General features: G+C 35.0%; 1 protein-coding gene across 1 annotated transcript in view; it reads left to right on the top strand.

The window, feature by feature from the left end:
- BTBD9 (BTB domain containing 9) overlaps positions 1-17,658 on the top strand; it is a 129,185-nt gene that overhangs the window by 17,540 nt on the left and 93,987 nt on the right. The gene's annotated exons all lie outside the window — the stretch shown is intronic.

Below are 17,658 nucleotides of genomic sequence, written 5' to 3'. Positions count from 1 at the left end.
GTTGTATCTATGGGGAAAAAGTCTGGTGTGTCACTTGTGTGTGTCTCCTCAGATAACTTTCTCAGCCTCCTTTATGTTTTACTAAGTTCATACCATATATAACTGATCTGAAGTTTATTTTTCCTAACACAAACAAATACATTCTCACCTTTTCCCTGTTAGTTTATGATTCCGATTTTACTGTTTTCTCTTTCTGAAATGGTTGGTGCTGTCCCTTAGTTTGTGTGTATGTCTGACAAATTTTTGCTTAGAGGTATCTGTGATAAATCATCTAGCAGTGATGAAATGCCTCGTGGAGTTTGTAGGTGTTTTATATTTTCTGGGGATATATTTTGTGTGTGTGTGTGTGACCTTAACTTGGTGCAAAGTGGACGGATTGTTAGTAAGCACAGCGGTTTTGCTTCTGTCATGTTACCAAGAAGATTTGAGGAGGTCTAGGGTGTTACAGTAGGACTTTCCTTAATCTTCTTTCAAAAGGGGAACGATTCGTTGGCCTCATCCAAAGACTTGTCCAAAAGTGATTTCATTTTACCTCCTTGTCATCCCCCATCTCAGCTGTCTTCATCTGTGTGTGTGCTGTTTTGAGAGCATCATGGTTCTGTTTTGGTGAAGGCTCTTTGTAGCCCTGCCTGAAAGTATGGAGAGGGAAGAGTGGAGGGGAGAAGGTTATTCCAGAGTTTTAGGTGGTCCCCAACTCATTTTTTGGCACAAAAGAACCTCTTATATATTCTAGGTCTCCAGTGATCTCCTAATCCTATGTAAATTACTTGCCCTCTATTGGAGGAGCAGATTATCAGGAGGGAATTAATTTCATGTGCTGTTTTTGTATGCATAGCTATGTATTATCCACTTAAATGAATGCAGAAGCACACCTGGAAACCTCCGCTTGCAGTTTTATTTTAGCAGATATTTGAAGTATACAGTTGTCCAGGTACCACTACAACATAGATTTCCTTATGACATAGTCCTCTAATTTTTCCTGTTCGACTCCATGATCCCCAGTAAACCTGTTATTTTCTATAAATCTCTGTTATGATATCCACAGAGTGGTGGGGAATTCCCTGGAGGTGCAGCTACTTTGAAGAGTGAGTGAAAGAGCTGAAGAGAAAGTCATGTAGCAGTATAAGTTTATGAGTACTTATTGTTAAGGAGCAGTAACCTTAAGGCAATATGAGTTCTCAGTTGAGTCAACATAATAATTCAGTGTAGTTTAGATAAGGCTGTTCTATAATCTCTCTTTACATCAGTGAATTGAAACCTAAATTATATTATGTTTGCTAGTCAAAAGTAAAAGTACTGCAGCTATAATTTATTGTTCTTATGTATTTTTTTCCATAAATAATAAGAAAAGGATATTTAAAATGTAAATAGAGACCTAAAACTGCTAACAAATTTTTAAGGAGTTCCACTTTATGAACTTTGTATTTGGTTTTTTATATAAATATAAATAGGACTAACTTGAAGGTTGGCTCTGCTTTGATCGGGGGTTTGGGCCAGATAACCTCTATAAGAGAGGCTTGGAGTGGGGGAGGGAGCTACGTACAGATACATACTAGTATTTGGCTTTTAGTTAATATTTTGTTTAGAAGGAAGTAAGAAAGGAGTACTAAACACTTTTTCTGACTCTAATTTCAGGTTTTTGTGATTATGTATTTAAAGTCATCTTGTTTGCTTAAATGAGTTAAACTAGTTATCTCTAGGATACTAACATACACAGAAAGAAATCCTAAAATATGTAACAGTTTTTTTGTTGTCTAAAAATATATGACCTTCAGTATTATGAGCGCAGATTTAAAATATGAGCTAATGTGAGATTGTCAGATTGTATTCTTTTAATATTTGATATTCTTCTTTTATAGATAAGTCATACATGTTTATTGAAGAGCAGATATGTTTTAAGTGGTTTATATGCTCATTGTTATCAGATTATCAACAGATAATGGAAAAAAACCTCATTTAATTTGAAGACATAAGTGTTTCCATTTTTAATGGAGGACTATAATGTAACTTGGCAAATCACTCATATTTACTAGCACTAGGTTATTCAACACATTTTTTACATCCAAAACTAGTTATGTTTTCATATTCCTCAACACTGCTTCTGTTGTATACTCTTGAGTCAGTGTGACAAGTCCCTGTACTAACATTTTCGTGTTCATGGACAATGGTACGGAGGAGTGCATTGCAAGCATCATGGCTTTGCTTTGTTTTCTTGCCATTAGTTTTAAGATTTATTCCCTTTTTGTTTTAGCAATGCAGATGATAATCTCTTTGCAAGCAACCACTTAGGGAAGCACACAGCAATTTTTTTAAAGGTTTGTATGCATTTTCAGAAGATGATGATCAACTAGGTGTCTTTCGCAGCTCAGGTTCTTACCAGTATAGTTTTGTGATAGGTAGTGGTTTGGGATTTTTATTTTAAAGAAAGTTTATTTTATCTCAGAGCGCTTTATGGCATCACTGTATAGGATGATGTTTCAAGGAGCAACAAAGAATTGGAGACTAGGATTATTGGGTGGTTTTTATTTACATACTTTTTCAAAGCAAGGGAGTAGAACATGCCAGATTCTGTACACGTTGTTGAAGGACAGCCTGTTTGTGTCTGATACACTAGAGCAATTGTTCAAACATAGATTATGAAGGGAATATGAGTCCTGTAACATTAGGCAAGGTTAGTTGCCTTTTTGAGTTATCTTTCACATAAATATTCGTTCTGCAAGGTAAGAACTGTCAAGGGCTGAACTAATGTGTTCACCTGAGTTTTGAAAAGCTATTCAAACGTTTCCATGGGCATTAAAAATTGACAGAATGTATCTTCTATTTGCATGTATGCAGGTTGCTTTTTTGTTTGATTTTTTTGAAAACTTTTCACTTTTAAGTGAATCAATTTTCAAATCTGCAATAAATTCCTCTTTCACACTAGCTGCGTTAAAAAAATGCAACCTTCTGGCTGTTAATTGTTAAATAAAATAAGTAATTTATACCACAATGATTTAAGACCAGTTCAATCTCCTTAACAAGCCATTTATTATATTATGTGTGTTTATTGTATTATGTGTATTTTTAAATGCTTTTCAGGACATTATTCCAGCACCTTTAAAAATTGAACAGCCATATACTATGCAGAGAAAACAAATAAAAGAGTGGAAGTACAGGGTAGCTTTCTTGTTTTTTAAAATGGTACTGTATTTAGAATTTATTTTGGTCCTAGTTTCATTGTTTGCTCTTATGTAGCAATATTCATTCAGAGCTGAAGACCCTTTAGAGGAAAGATGGGAGACAGAAAATAATGTAAGCAACTTTCTGTCAAACTTAATTCTTAAGTCTTAGGTTCATAGTTATTCCAGCTTCCTGTTTTAATAGTTAGGCAGTGTAGAAGAGAATGTTTGTGTGTGTGTTGCTGTGTGGTTTCTTACTGGTTTTTGAAATGAATATTTTTCTCTATTTCCAAGTAAGTTTAATATGCAACTGTTAATCAAGCCAACTGTTCACTCTGTCATTGACCTGAAAAAATGAATACCATCTTCTTGATTATATTAAAAAGTTAACTTACATATCACTTACTCAGTCCATAGTCCTGACAATGTTGAATTGTGTTGTGTTTCAAGAAATCGGTGATAAAAATCATAAGAGAGTTGCTTGTGGGGTATTTTTCATATCCCATGAGTATATCAGTTTGACTATGGGTTAGCAACAGTAGTTCATTTAAAAAAAAAAAAACAACCAAAAAACAAAAGGGACAGATTTCAAATTTAGATAACAGTCAGAGTTGTGATTCTAAGCCACGTCTCTTTTTAGGGATTAAAAATTGCAAATACCTTAAGTAAATGTTAATACTTCTAAAGATCTTTGAATGGACAATGCTGTTTTCTGTTTTATCCTTCTCACTTTTTTGTTCCTCTCAGTTCTTGTTTTGCAGCTTCATCTTTTTACTTAGTCCTAGACCACAATTTTTTATTAATTTAGTTAAAGCAATAACAAAAAAATGAAAAATTTTGAGAGGTTTCAGAATAAGTCAAATGTATCCACAAGGTGTCACTATAATAAAAGTTTAAAAGACTATTTTTTTTTTTTTTTTGTTTAAACTTCTTTAGTGAAACTGTTATTCCTTAGTGTATGTTGTGCTTGTGTACTAAACTTCCCAGATTTACAGAATCATTCTGGTTTGTTGTTTCTGCTATAGAGAAGCAAGTAGAGAGATGGTACATTAAATCAGAAGGAAACTCCCAATTTGTTTTCCATGTTTCATCTCACATTAGATGATGCTGAGTTTTAACTGGGGGAGTATTTGCCTGACCAGGTCAATTTATAGTTTGAAATGTAATGCTATTTTGTCAGTAATATCAGAATTTGAAAAAGATAATGAAAGAGGAAAGGGCTTGATTTTTATCTGCATTTGCTACTATTTTATTGTCTTATCTCTTCTTGAGATATTATAATGTGACTAATCAAAGGAAAATACTAATTAATTATTACTGCATACATTTTTGGTCCTAAAGCATGTTTCTATGAAAATAACTGATAGATGCCTGTAGAATAGTGCTGTAAATGTGGGACATTATTTAAGCATATTCTTTTTCCTGTTTTTTAATTTGTTTTAAATTGAAAAATGTTGAGGTTTTCTAATATGTGTAGGTTGAATTAGTTGTGGTATAATATGTTTAAGTGCTCTGTGTTTTACCTTAAAGTACTTGGCTGCTGTAGAAAACATGGTGTAGAATTATTTTTACTTCAGAAGGTGTGTACTCATGTATTAAATGTATTTATCAGTGCAGAGGGAATTTCTTGCCTTTCCTTTTACTAAACATTGATGATATTGGGTGGTTTTTTTGTTCATTGCTTCAACAGTTTTTGCTGCTAATGATCACACCATTTGTAATACTCTGCCTGAGTGGAGACAAATTAAATTGTAGACCCTGTCTGCTGAGCATTGAAAAAAGTAAAATATAATAAGTGTAAATGTTTCGGTACTAATATAGTTCTAAGCTAAGAAGTGTTGGTAGTTGTGCACAGTTATTTTGCAGGTAGTGACAAGTGAAGAGATGGGATTTTTCAAGTATAGGCTAGACAAGTCCTTTTTTTTAAATTCTGTTCTTGGTCAGGCAACCTCAGACACCTGTGCTTTGTATTGGTAATGGTGCAGTCATTTTGGTTTTCTTTCCACTTGGGAGAGTCACTCATTGAAATTAGCTGCTGATTAAGCAGCAATGTCTCACTTTCAGCCCCAGTAGGTCTCTGACATCCTTACCTATAGTAGATAGCCATTTTGCAGTTTTCCTGGGCCTGGTGGAAGCTTAGTGGATAATAACTTGCCAAAAGGCATTCTGAATGTGGTTCAATTTAAGAAAATGTTGAAACAAGTGAGGAGTTAACTCTTGAGGAGAAAACAGTTGAAGCACTGTCTCAGGCACTTGAAATAAACTGAGAAGAAAGCAGTGTTTGCAGATCTAATTTAGCCCTGACTTTTTTACACAGGTAATTCTGCATCCTCTCCTCTCCCCCAGTAGAGAATAGTGGTGGTCAGAAAAAACACACAGGCATCCAAAAGAAGTTTTTGAGCATTGTTTTAAGTTAAAATGCAACCTTACTACATCAGTGACCTAACTGTGGTAAGGCCTTAAGTTGGTCTGAAAAGCATTTGAAAAATTTTTCCTCACTAAATCACTAATATCCTTATAAAAGGGTTTCTTGCAAATGGAAAGATTAAACTCGGGCAACTGAAACCATCTTTACCTTAGTTACCGCACTTAAGAAATACAAATGGTTGCATAGGCTAATGTTGATTAGTTATTTTATTTGTACTGTGCTTTGGGAAACATTGACTGTTGCGTAAATATTTTATTTCTAACTGTGCAGATATGCTGATGTTTCAGAGTTTAGGAAAAAACCGAAACCTTGCTACACAATACAAGTTAGCTTTTCTTAATTTCTGGATAACTGAAATCTTAAAATCTTTTCATAATTCTAATGCTGTATGTAATAGAGTGATAATGTAATATCCAGATATAAGTAAAAAAACAATTTTGAAATGTCACTCCAGACCTTTGAGGGTTTTCACTGATGTTATTTTCACAAATCAGTTTTCCCTGCAGGCATGCAGTTTTCTGGGTTTTTTTTGGGGGGGTGGGGCAGTAGAGTGGGGTGAGGAGAAGGGCTAATCATTCTTTCTGGTAGAAGGTGATCATACTGAGGAATGTTTTTTGGTATGTTTCCAATACCTTGCTTTTTAACTTTGTGAAATACAAGGAAATGATTTCTTGAAGTCTCCATTTTAGTGGCTAAGCCCTGCTCGATTATCTTTCTATCTGTGTTTAAATATCTTTTTTGATTTTTCAAATTTTTCAAACAATGTAGATCATCTAAACAGGATTAAGAAAGCTACTTGCCTTGTCTGGGACAGAGTATTTATTGATTAAATCCCTTCCTTCATTTCAGGTTGTGTATACTTTTGATCTTAAGTTTATACTTCTAATTTCAGCTCCAAATGTGGTCCTAGTGATATAGAAGGTCATTTCTCTACAAGCATAAGAAATAACATTTTTCATGAAGAGCTTTATCAAGGCAGATTTTTTGTTCTCAAATTCCTTCTCTGTCTCTGCCATAACAATTTCAGTTATTCTAACCTAAAGAGCCCAATTCTGCTTTGAGGAAAAAGAAAAAAGCTAGTGTGCATTTCAGCTGTCAGTGACAACTTGCCAGACAGCTCATCCCAGAAATGAATTATTTGTCTGAAAAAGCATCTGTAGAGGGGTCAATATTGCTTGTATAAAAATATCTGAGAAATGTGAGAGCCCACCCAACATTCCAGTTTGTTGCATGTGAATGATAAGAAAGTATTGTATATTCTGATTTTTTGGCTTAAAGTTTAGAAGAAACAATGGACTTTTAAAGAGATCTAGATTACTTATTTCTCACATTTGACATACTACAAAAGCTCCTGCTTATTATGGTTAGAATTTCTATGTTTTCTAAATCTTGATGTATTCATTGTGAGTTTCTTAAACTGTAAATTGTCTCTTGGTTTGTTTTCAAGCTGTTTCACCTCATAAGAGAGATCTGACATAGGTGAAAATTCTTAGCAGTTATTCATTTTGACAGTGATACATAAAGATATATCTAAACACTAAATTATCAAATTGTTCATAATAATTCTACAGCAAGTTGTATTTTATAGTTGATGTTGCATAAGACAAATCTGTGTTTAAAAGGCATCTTCAACACTCTTTTTCTTTAAATCCTCTTCTGTGATTTCTGTTACACTCCAAGAGCTAGAATTAACTGTGAAAAGTCGCCATATATATTTCCGAAGACAGGCTTTTACAAAAGGAAAGCTTGTTTGGCCAAATTTGTATGAATTCTGGTTTATTTTAGTTTGTTGATCAGTGATGGCCATCTGTTGAAGTTGTTTGATCCCACTGTACAAAGCATTTATCTTTTTTTCCCCATTTCTCAGCAGATAATGGGCATGGTTTGTTGATGTGTATCTGGAACACTGTACCATGCTTACAATTACACATTATGAATATTCAAATTGTATATGTAAAACCAAGTAATACACTGATGTGGATTCACTTTTCAGTTTCTAAGTTTATAAAGCCATCTGTCAACCACTACTAGGCCAGACTCAATTTTGGAATAATTTGGATGACGTTAGGAATTTTATAGTAAAGCAAATTTGTCTGTGGTCAAACTTGATTCTTTGTTCACAAACCTCATGTTACCTTCCATGTAGCACTTTTTAAAGGTATAAATCAGTGTATGGATGGTAAAGTCATAAAGTAAACTGCTTTATTCAGTGTTCTTTTTCTTCTCAAAAGAAGCTTGTAGAACTGGTGTTGAACTTAAGCTTCTCAATCTTGGGCTGTACTTGCTCTTTCTCATCTCAGTTTCAGTTGGATGATTAGGCTGATGGTTCCAGTTGATGAGCTTTTAAATAGTTTTCTGTGCTAGGAATATTCTAGTAGTTTTCTGTGAAAGGAATATTCACCTCTGGGTGTGGAAGAAGATAGGACAGAAACAATTGAAAATGAAAAACCAAGCTTAAAAGACCAATAAATAAAAATTAACAAATTAGGTGCTATAGAGAATCAAATTTATAGGAAATAAGACATATGAAAGCATGCATAAGCATCTTCAACTGACAGAAATGAATGAGTGAAGGAAAGAAAGCAATGGAAGAGAGACATCACAGGAAATACAACATGTTCAGAAAAGAAAAATCAGTGCAATTGAAAAATGTTTTAAAAGATCGTGGTTTTTACAGCAGGGATAATTATAGGAAAACCATGTGTGTTTTATCATTTTCAGGCTGCTACTGCAAGCAGTTATTTTATTACTTGTAGTCTTCTAAGAGAAAGAATGGTCTTTGTAAAACACAAGATTCTGCATTTGGGTTTTCATTTTTACCACAAAGTAATTTTTACAGCTTTATACTTCCATGCTTGTTTTTCAATTGTAAGATTGGGACAAATACTTCCATACTTCACTGGAAATGTAATGAAGATCTTGGAATTTGTAGATACTGTAAGTAACATCATTAGTGATTGGTAAAGTAGTGGCTTCATTACCTTTCTTCATACCATTTTCTTTGTTGATTGTACTGGGGAATAACAGCAGTGATGGAAGGTGTATTAAATATTGATTTCTAAATCTGTATTCTGTTCAGTTAAATTATCTTGTCTCCTTTAATGGCAAATTGCAAACTTGGCTAATCAAGCTGCATTCTCATTAACAACATAAGTGCCCTATTGAGTCAGATCAAGGGGCACCTCAGCCTGTGTCCTGTCTCTGACCCTGAGAGCAGGAGCTGCTGGTAAGAGAGAGAGAGCCTGTGAGTTTGGCCATACTCTCTATTTCATTTGCCTAATACTCCTCTGATCCTGTTCGTCTACATTCATAAATTTCTTGTCTATTTGTTTATCTAAGGTACTTCTCTGATTAGGCTGTTACCTACTGCAGCAAATTCCAACAGTTCATTTGCCACTAAATAAAGAAAATGGTTTTATCTGTTTAGACAGTTCTTTTACTAGTTTGTGTCTTCTAGTTCCATTATTGTGGAGTCTGGTGAGTATCAATGCTTCATTCACCTTTTCCACTCTTATTAAGATTTTGTGAATGTCATGCATAGCCCTCTCAACTATCACCTCTTTGATTCCACCTACTGTGTTGCTTTTATGATTTTAGGTGATCTCTGTACCTTTTGTGACTCTACTATGTACTGCTTGAGGTGTTGAGACCAAAACTGTACACAAGCACTTGAGTAATGTGTGCACCAAGCTGTTAAAGAGTGACAGAGCAGCACTGTTTTGTCCTCAGCACTCTTCCCAGTGATGTGCAATATTTCAGTGATCCATTGGCGTTTGACTACCCAAAAAACCTTACTTTCGTCTGCAGACTTGGAGACTGAAATAACGAGAATCTAGGATTGTTAACTCCCAGACTACTTAGAAGCAGGATTATACATTTCATGACTCTTCTTTATATTGACAGTATTTTGCAAATTAAAACTTCTTCGGCTCTCACAGTTCCGTGACTAACTGTGTGACTTGCATGACACTTGAAGTGTTGTTGAACTCCTATGTTAAAGCTTTAAAAAGTAAGATTTGTTAGTATTTCTTTCGGTTGAAGTTGATCCACTATTTACAATGATTAATTCTCTGATATACTTCAGAAGCTTAAATCAAATGTGGGTATTTTGTTTTATTTTCCAAAAAATTTTACTCTAAACCTTTCAGGGGATTTTCTTAAGCTATGCAGTATCTATTTTAGGGAGGAGGATGAACATGCGTGATTTTTTAGTAATGACTAGAACTATAGCCTTTTAAAGTGAGTGAAACATTTTGAAGTTAAAATAATTACTTTCATGTCCTCCTATGTAGAATTGAGGGGAGGAAATTGGTTGTTTTGCAGATTTATTTTTAAGTGGTTACAATTAAATTGGACTGGAAAAATCCTGAAAAGCCCTTATGAGTTTGAAGAACGTGAGTTTTGTCTGAGAGACTCGACTTTTCAAATGTGTAGGATTTGTGTGTGGGTGATTTATACTAACTTCCCATGTGATTTGACATTACATGTTCATCTTCACATTAACTTATCAGACGCCCTCGCTCTTTATGCCATCAAAATTTGGATAATGGAGTTTAAAAATAATTTTATTTAAAAGAGCAATTAATTCAAAAGAAATAATGTGTTACTGTTTCTGTAACAAGCTTTTTAGAGTCTAGAAATTAAGAGTTTAAATGTTATGTGTTTGGACATTTGAAAAAATTAGGAGTAAATTATGAGTACACAGTATTAAGGCATACAATCAATCTTAACTGTGCTTTAGGGTGTTTCCATACAGCAGTTATGTTCTGTGCATATTAATAAGTGTTTTTATCTGATAAAATTCACTTCTAAGAATTACTGCGCTTGGCTTTTTATTACAATATCAGTAACAGGACAGTTTTCTCTGTAAATGAGTATTTATGAAGATATTCACTGATGTTGGACAATTTAAATTTTTTTCAGTTTAACTAGTGGTGTAATGTTTTGTTTGGAGAGTGAGGGTTACTTTTTCTTTACATTTTTACAAGAGTATTTTTAATTTTGATTTAATAGGTAGGAAAACTAAATCTGGGTGAAACACTGTGTATATGTGTATGCATAGTTGCTGTTCCCATTCAGGCTGTATTTCATCCCCTTTTTTTTAAGGGAAGGATTTAATGTATATTTAGATGAAAACTGATTTTAAAACTTCGGTAGATCAGAGTAAGGTGAAGGGCTGGAAGATGTTATGGCTGATGATTCCAGTTTGTAGTAAATTATAAAGCATGTATAACAGCTGTAAAGTGAGATGACTTCCTGTGTCATATTTCATCTTGCCTTCAAAGATAAGTGTGTAAATGAAAGGGAAACAAATTGTTTCAATATGGCAAATCCATATTATTTCTTTGGAGTGAAAATGAATGAAATTGAAATGATTCACTCCAGGGTGAAACTAGAAACTATAAATGTATTTTATCCTCTTGGTGTGGATTGACATACTGCAGATTAGTAATAAGAGAATCTTCCTCATATCAACAGTAGTAAGACAGCTTCACGAGTACTGAATTACAGTCAAGAAAAAGGGGTTCACCATACTCTCATATAACTTACACAGAAGAGCATATAATTCACCATTTTAACAGAAGCTGGTGTTCACTGTTAGAAAATTATTTTTTTCAGACTTCTTAAACACTTTTTATCCCTTGTGTGATGGAAAGTTTGTAGTTCCTGTGCCTCTTCTGAATCATCTACATATCACCTGATTTCTGGGAAGATACTAAAGGCTCTTTACTGTCACCTGGCACGTGGCTGTGTGTTGGCACCATTGCATCTAGCATCTAACTGGTTTTCCCCACACGTGTCTGGAAATAAATATAATAATAAGGTTTGAGATCAACAGCATGTTTAGAATACTTTGTTTCTGCAACTGTCCAACAGTCTCTTGGCATTTTGTAGAGAATGAGACATCTGTGGAAGGTTCACAGTGCCATATACAAGTTGAGCTTGTGGGGTTTGTAGTGATGATACACAAGCAAGCTAACAGGAAAATTATCTGCAGCCACTAAAACTTTCCCTATCACCTATATGAATCCAAAGAAAATAAAAATGAAACTGTTCTGACCCTTCAAAAGCCACATCTTTCTGCCTTGCTGACAAGTGTGGCAAAGTAGCTAGAAAAGGCCTATCTTCTAGAAATTATAGTTGTGTTTCTCAAGTCTAACTTTCACAGTTTGGTTTAGAATAATATGCCAAAATAATGTACCAGTATTCATTCTTCTTAGACAAAAATCAGTTCCTTTATGCTTTCCATAACTGGTTATTTATTAAGAATTCTTCCTTTACTAAGACTTCAATGAAAAATTTAGGATGTGGTTCTTAATCCAGTTTTCCTTGTGTATCTGTTTCTTACCAGTTTGAATGCTGGAGAAGTGCGGATGCTCACTTGAGTTTTCATGTGACATGCGAGATGCTCTGCAAAAAAGTATGCTGCTAGATATTCAATTTTCTGGTACATAAGAATTCTTTGGAGACCACTGCTGTCAAATTTGTTACATCACAGAACTGTATAATGTTTCCCAGAAATAGTCTGACAAGGATAAAGGTTGGCTGACTTCACAGCAAAGTGGTTCTGGAGGCCAATGCAGTCTAACACAAATTGTTGGAGGAGGCTAATCTTGCTACATTGCACATATAATTAATAGAGACCAGAGAACCTCTTCCAGAGCTTGATGGAGAGCATGAACCTAAATGTCGTGTTTTGAATGCCTTGTAGAGAAGCCTTTTGATATAAACTGATAGCATTGGGAACCTCAGGTGACTGTTACCACAACATAGCTCTGCAAGTTAAATGATGTGAATAATTCCTCTTTTCTTTGGGAATCGTTCCTTGTTAGGAGCGTTCATGTTACAAACTGAAGGTATGCCTTTGATGGAGTAGGTTAATACTTCTTTGGAGGAATGTTAGTACAAGGGCAGGAGGGTGCAGGTAAGACCTATGCTCAGGAAAACGCTGTTTGATTGGTATTGGGGGAAAAAAACCTACTATTGGAAAGTATTTTCAGAAACAGTGCTCTGAGTTTAGACAGGCGTCACAAATTTTTCAGGGGGAAGAAATTGTACAAATGAAGTAGAGAGGATGAAGGTAGGAAATAGAGGTGATGGAATGGCTTGTCTGCTCAGATAACTTCCTAGGATTTCTATACATCACACATCTACACTAGATAAGGCAAGTGTGAAGGAGAAAACATGAGTGCTTTGGCAGAAGAGTGATTAGGTTTGTATTTGGTAATCTGTGGAGATGATGGGACTCTGAAATTCATCTTTTAAACGCTGATGAGTCTACACTTTTTATTCAAGGGGCAATGAACATTCTACATTTTACTGGTGTTTGTTTCTGTATTGTGGTTGCTTTGTATTTGTCATTATCAGAAACAAGGTGACTGAGATGAGATACTTGAATTTTGGAGAGAATCTGGTTTTTGTGGGTTTTCTGCTGAATTATCCCACGCTTAACAAAATGTTTAGGCTTGTTAAATAAAAATTTCTGAGTTGGAATTCTCAAAAGGTACATTTTAGACACAATATTAATTTATGTCTAAAATTAATCTAAAAAGGCATTTAGCAACAGGGGAGTTGACTGAACATTTTATTCTGTACTATAATCTTGTTTAGTGCATGTTCTTCCAAAAATTATTGTTAAAGAATCCTCTAAATCACAGGTTAAGGAAAATTGTTTAGAGCAATGCACGGAGTGCAAACTGAGTGTCTGCCCAAGTTGGTCTGTTTCCTTTATTAGCTTTGGCAACTATTGGACCTCAGTTAAAAATGTGATGCATTGTTCTGTATGTTTTGGGATGATGGCATTTAAACATTTTTTTTATGGGAGGTGGGGGAGAGTGAGAAGAAGTACTGTTCTTAAGCAGCCTCTTGAGCATTTGGGGGACTTCACTGGTGTATCATTTGTAAAATCTTTTAAAAAATAACTGTTTTTGAAGTATATCTTCTCTGGCCATTTACTCTGCTTTAACTTATTTGATGCTTTTTCTCATTTTGTACTGTGGATGACCAGTGTTTGAACTGTTCAGAGAGAAACCACCAAATTTATTTAGTGGTTACATTTTTTAAAAAATAAATTGGAGGGAGAAGGAGACATCTAGGCAGTAAGAACATCCATTATCCTGTTTTATTTTAAAGTAAGTTCAGTGGTCCATTATATAAAATTGCCATTTTAGTGAAATTCATAATCTAATCTTTATTATGTGGCTTTGTGGCTTACATTGTATGCAGCTGCCGTGATGCAGTTTAAGAAGTTGAATATATTTGTGCCCTTCTCTATTACCTAAAAAGGCAATGTTTCAGTATGAGAATGTTATGGTCATTATATCAATTCCTTAAGTGCAGGTGGGAGGAATTACTATCGATCTAATTGATTTAATAGTTTGTATTCAGAATCTATGGAAAGAAGTAATATTTTGCAGCTGAGTAACTGCTGAGTGTAATCCTTCAGGCAGAATTCTGAAAGTAGCTGTAAAACTGGAAAATTACATTATTTTCTTTTTCAGGCATAACTGGACTTGAATATCTTCATTTTAGCTTCTAGTGAATTACATCTTTATAAGGAGCTAAATTATGTATTTTATTTCATTCATTCAGATAAGAATTTGTTCTGGGTATTAAAATTAGGAACTGGATGTCATTACTATGGAATTTATTGGAAGTAGTTGCAGTACTTAAGAGAAAACAGAGGTCACCACGGGAGTCACAAACAATGGAGAGTGCTTTTATACAAGGTGAGTTGGATCAGGCTGATAGGAAGGGACTGAGCTTTTTAGTTCTCTGTGGTGTTTTTCCTATGTCTAGTGGCCTTTTTATATGAGAGAGTAGAGGGTTTTTTTTCTGTGGTCCTCTAAACTTCGTTCAGTTTGCTTCCTCTCAGCTTCTGATTTTCAGAACCAGTCGGTGCTACTTCAAACATTGGCTAGAAGAAATGACTCAACAGTACTATGGAGCTTTCCTACACACCTATTCTTTTAAAGAGAACTTCTGTGTTGAATATGTAGTTATCTTGATTTATGGGTCAAGAAGGTTATGTACAAACATGTCAGTTTTTCAGTTATTAATAAGCTCCACCCTGGTTAATACAGTGGTTTCATTGAGGTTGGCTGAAATACTCTTACACTGAGTGAGCTGAAGTTCGATGAAGATGGAATAGACTAACATGTCTCATCTTAATGATGCGAGGCTTGTTGTAAAAAAGGAATATGTACAAATTAATGTCACTATTGGGGAAGAAATAATTTTTTTTTGTAGTTTATATTTTCTTGTGAATGATGTTTCAGGTATTCAGACTTGGTGTTTTAGAGTAGACTTCTTCCATAATAATTATAGGTAAATATTTTCAAAATTCTACATAAGAGTTAATAGATTACAGTGGGTAGCTAAAATATAAGCAATAAACACCAATAGCAAGAACAAAAATGGGGAATTCTTATCCAAATAATCTGAAACACACTTGTGCTTTCACTTTGAGTAGCAGATTATTTCTTTATTTTATTTTAAATGTAGGAGGGAAATATACAAGAATTCTGTGAGCTTTATTGCCACAATTTAATTAGAATATGCTATGTCATTCTTGGAGGGGGGGGGGGGGGAAGGTGGTTTTAAAAATGAAGTGGAAAATTTTACTCATTGTAGAATTATGTCCACACTTTAGTGTTAGAAGAGTTCTCATTTATAGCTACTGTAACATTAAAGATTTAATGAATAATAATTTACTCCAGGGTCACTGGAGTAATTTTTGCTGCCTGTTTTCCAGAAAACAATTTCTGACAACTTACAAAAGCACAAATGGAACCAAGTGCCTGCTCTCTGGCATGCTTGATCATCTGCAGCTAAAAGACATTTTTCTTTTTGACTCTTCTTTCCTCTTTGCAATTTCTGTTGAGCAAGTTAAATATAGCAGTTCACTTGCACATTAACAGTGTCTGGATGTTCACATTTCTCCTCTGTGTTTTTGGAGAACTTCATAGTTAGAAAAACTACTAATTCCTTATTTAATGCTTTGAATTCATTTCCAGGCCAGGGCTGAATTGCAGGTGATTTATTCTGTTTCAGAAAATCAGATGTTAAAGACAGCTGGTTTCTTGGACTAGTGACTAACACACAGCTTCCATATGCCATCCTGTCACTTCTTCATCTTCCTTCAGAAGGTCGTATGGGGTGTTGGCAGGTAGTTCCTGCTGGTCCTCATCTGCCCCGAGCTCAAAGTCAGTACTGAGGTGGGGATATTTGAGGCTGAGACTCTCACCTTCCTCTCTTAACCTCTTATGCTTAGACTAGGCATTTGGTACTGTGGGAAACTCTGCCATCCTCTTATTGACAGAAGAACAATTCGCTGGATCAGATACAGACAGAAGCTCCAAGGATCTAGCTTGAGACTTCCTTTTTACTTTCCTCTCACTTTCTTTGTAGTGGTAGAGATATCTGAAGCAGTCATCAAGTCTTTGGATTGCTGTTAGGTAACTTCCACTCACTGTGGATGCTTGACAGCAGGATCATCCCCAGTTTGTGAGTGAAGAATAGTTCTTGTTCATATGCACAGTAATTAACTGAGAAAAGCATGCTCTTAGACTAAACATGCATATGCTCTTCACCCTCAGCACAGTCCCCTAGTGACTGCAGGCTAGTCATCAGTCAAGTGGGAAAGTGCTGGTCTTGTCATCCGTGGAGCAGGCTGAGCCTTCATTTTGCTGAGCTGTCTTCCTTCTCTGTGCTGCTTCTGTCTGGTAGGGTTTCTATATCTTGTCACATCAATATTTTTTTCTTCTGTGTTTTTGATGCTCTTAATTCTCTGCTGAGATAATGCCACATAGTAACGGTTTAAAGCCATCTCACGTTTGTGCTTTTCCTTTGTTTTTAGTTTACCCTGCATGGCTTAATTGCTTAAAGAGGCTCTCACATGTAGACAGAGGTGGTTAAAGGCAACCAGAGCTCATAATTAATTTTTCTCAGTAAAACTGAGATTTCAGTCATACTGCAGGAAAGAGGAAGAGAAGAATGAAGAGTAAAAGTTTCATACTTTGTTATTCTGGCAGGATGTTGCTGTCCTCAGTTGGAAGATGCTTATTAAAATTTGGACAGCTAGGTGAATTCTGTGGTCCATCATGATACAACAGCTTGTAGGTACAGTGTTAGCTTATGGTAAAATGGGTCAAATGGTGTCAACAGAATTAGGAAGGAAGTTTAGTTGATGTGAAAATTATGTGATATTTGTGCTAGATAGCATTTGGAACTGTTTCAGCAAATGAAATGTCATATGTAGATGGCAGGTAGTCAAGATTATTTGTAAAGTGGTTTTGTGCATCTTTGGATAGTATAATTGGATTTATTCACAAATGCACAATAATGTAGCTCTTGTCAATGTCACTCTGATTTACTCTCACAGTTACTATCAGAAAATCAGCCTGATAATTACTCTATTTAAAGGGAAGCAAATGCTATGCTGGTTTTTTTCTTGATCCCAATTTTATGACTCTTACTTGAAATAACAAAATGGTTATTTCACCCTAGATAAAGGCAGCTGGCTTTCTGCAGACTTTCTTTAAAATACAGTATTAGCCTGATCAGGGGGATTAAATAAGATCTTAAGAACTGTAGCTTGTGAGTCTCAGAAGAGATTGGAGAGCTTTAGAAAGCCTGAACAGAAGAGGGGAATAGGAGGATAAGCTTTTAAATTAAAGAAAGCCTTTTAAACTGAGGATATTAGCCAAAGGGTGAAGATGTATACAGAAGACGGGATTTGGAGCAAGTGTCATAATAGAAACATGGCTGTGCAAGACAGACCTAGAGAATACTCAGGAATGCTGAAAAAACTTACAGTATTTATCATTCTGCCTACAAAGTGTGTTTGTTTCTAATAACTAGTGTAATAAGCTTTTGAAACCTTTACAAATAGTCTACTGCATCTAAAAATTAATGAATTAAATAGTCCCAATGTCAATTCTTTAGTCCTGTAGTGAACTGTCACAGTTTGGCCACATCATTAAACTCCTTTCAGCTTCCAGAATGGATTCACTATCCTCATTGTCTGCAGCAGGAATAGTTTCTGGCCTGCGTGGACCCTCACTCAAGCAG

Source organism: Athene noctua, chromosome 1 (genome assembly GCF_965140245.1).
Source record: "Athene noctua chromosome 1, bAthNoc1.hap1.1, whole genome shotgun sequence".
In the NCBI taxonomy this organism is placed as follows: domain Eukaryota; kingdom Metazoa; phylum Chordata; class Aves; order Strigiformes; family Strigidae; genus Athene; species Athene noctua.
Note: the sequence above shows the minus strand (reverse complement) of the source record. Positions and strands in the feature narration are given on the sequence as shown.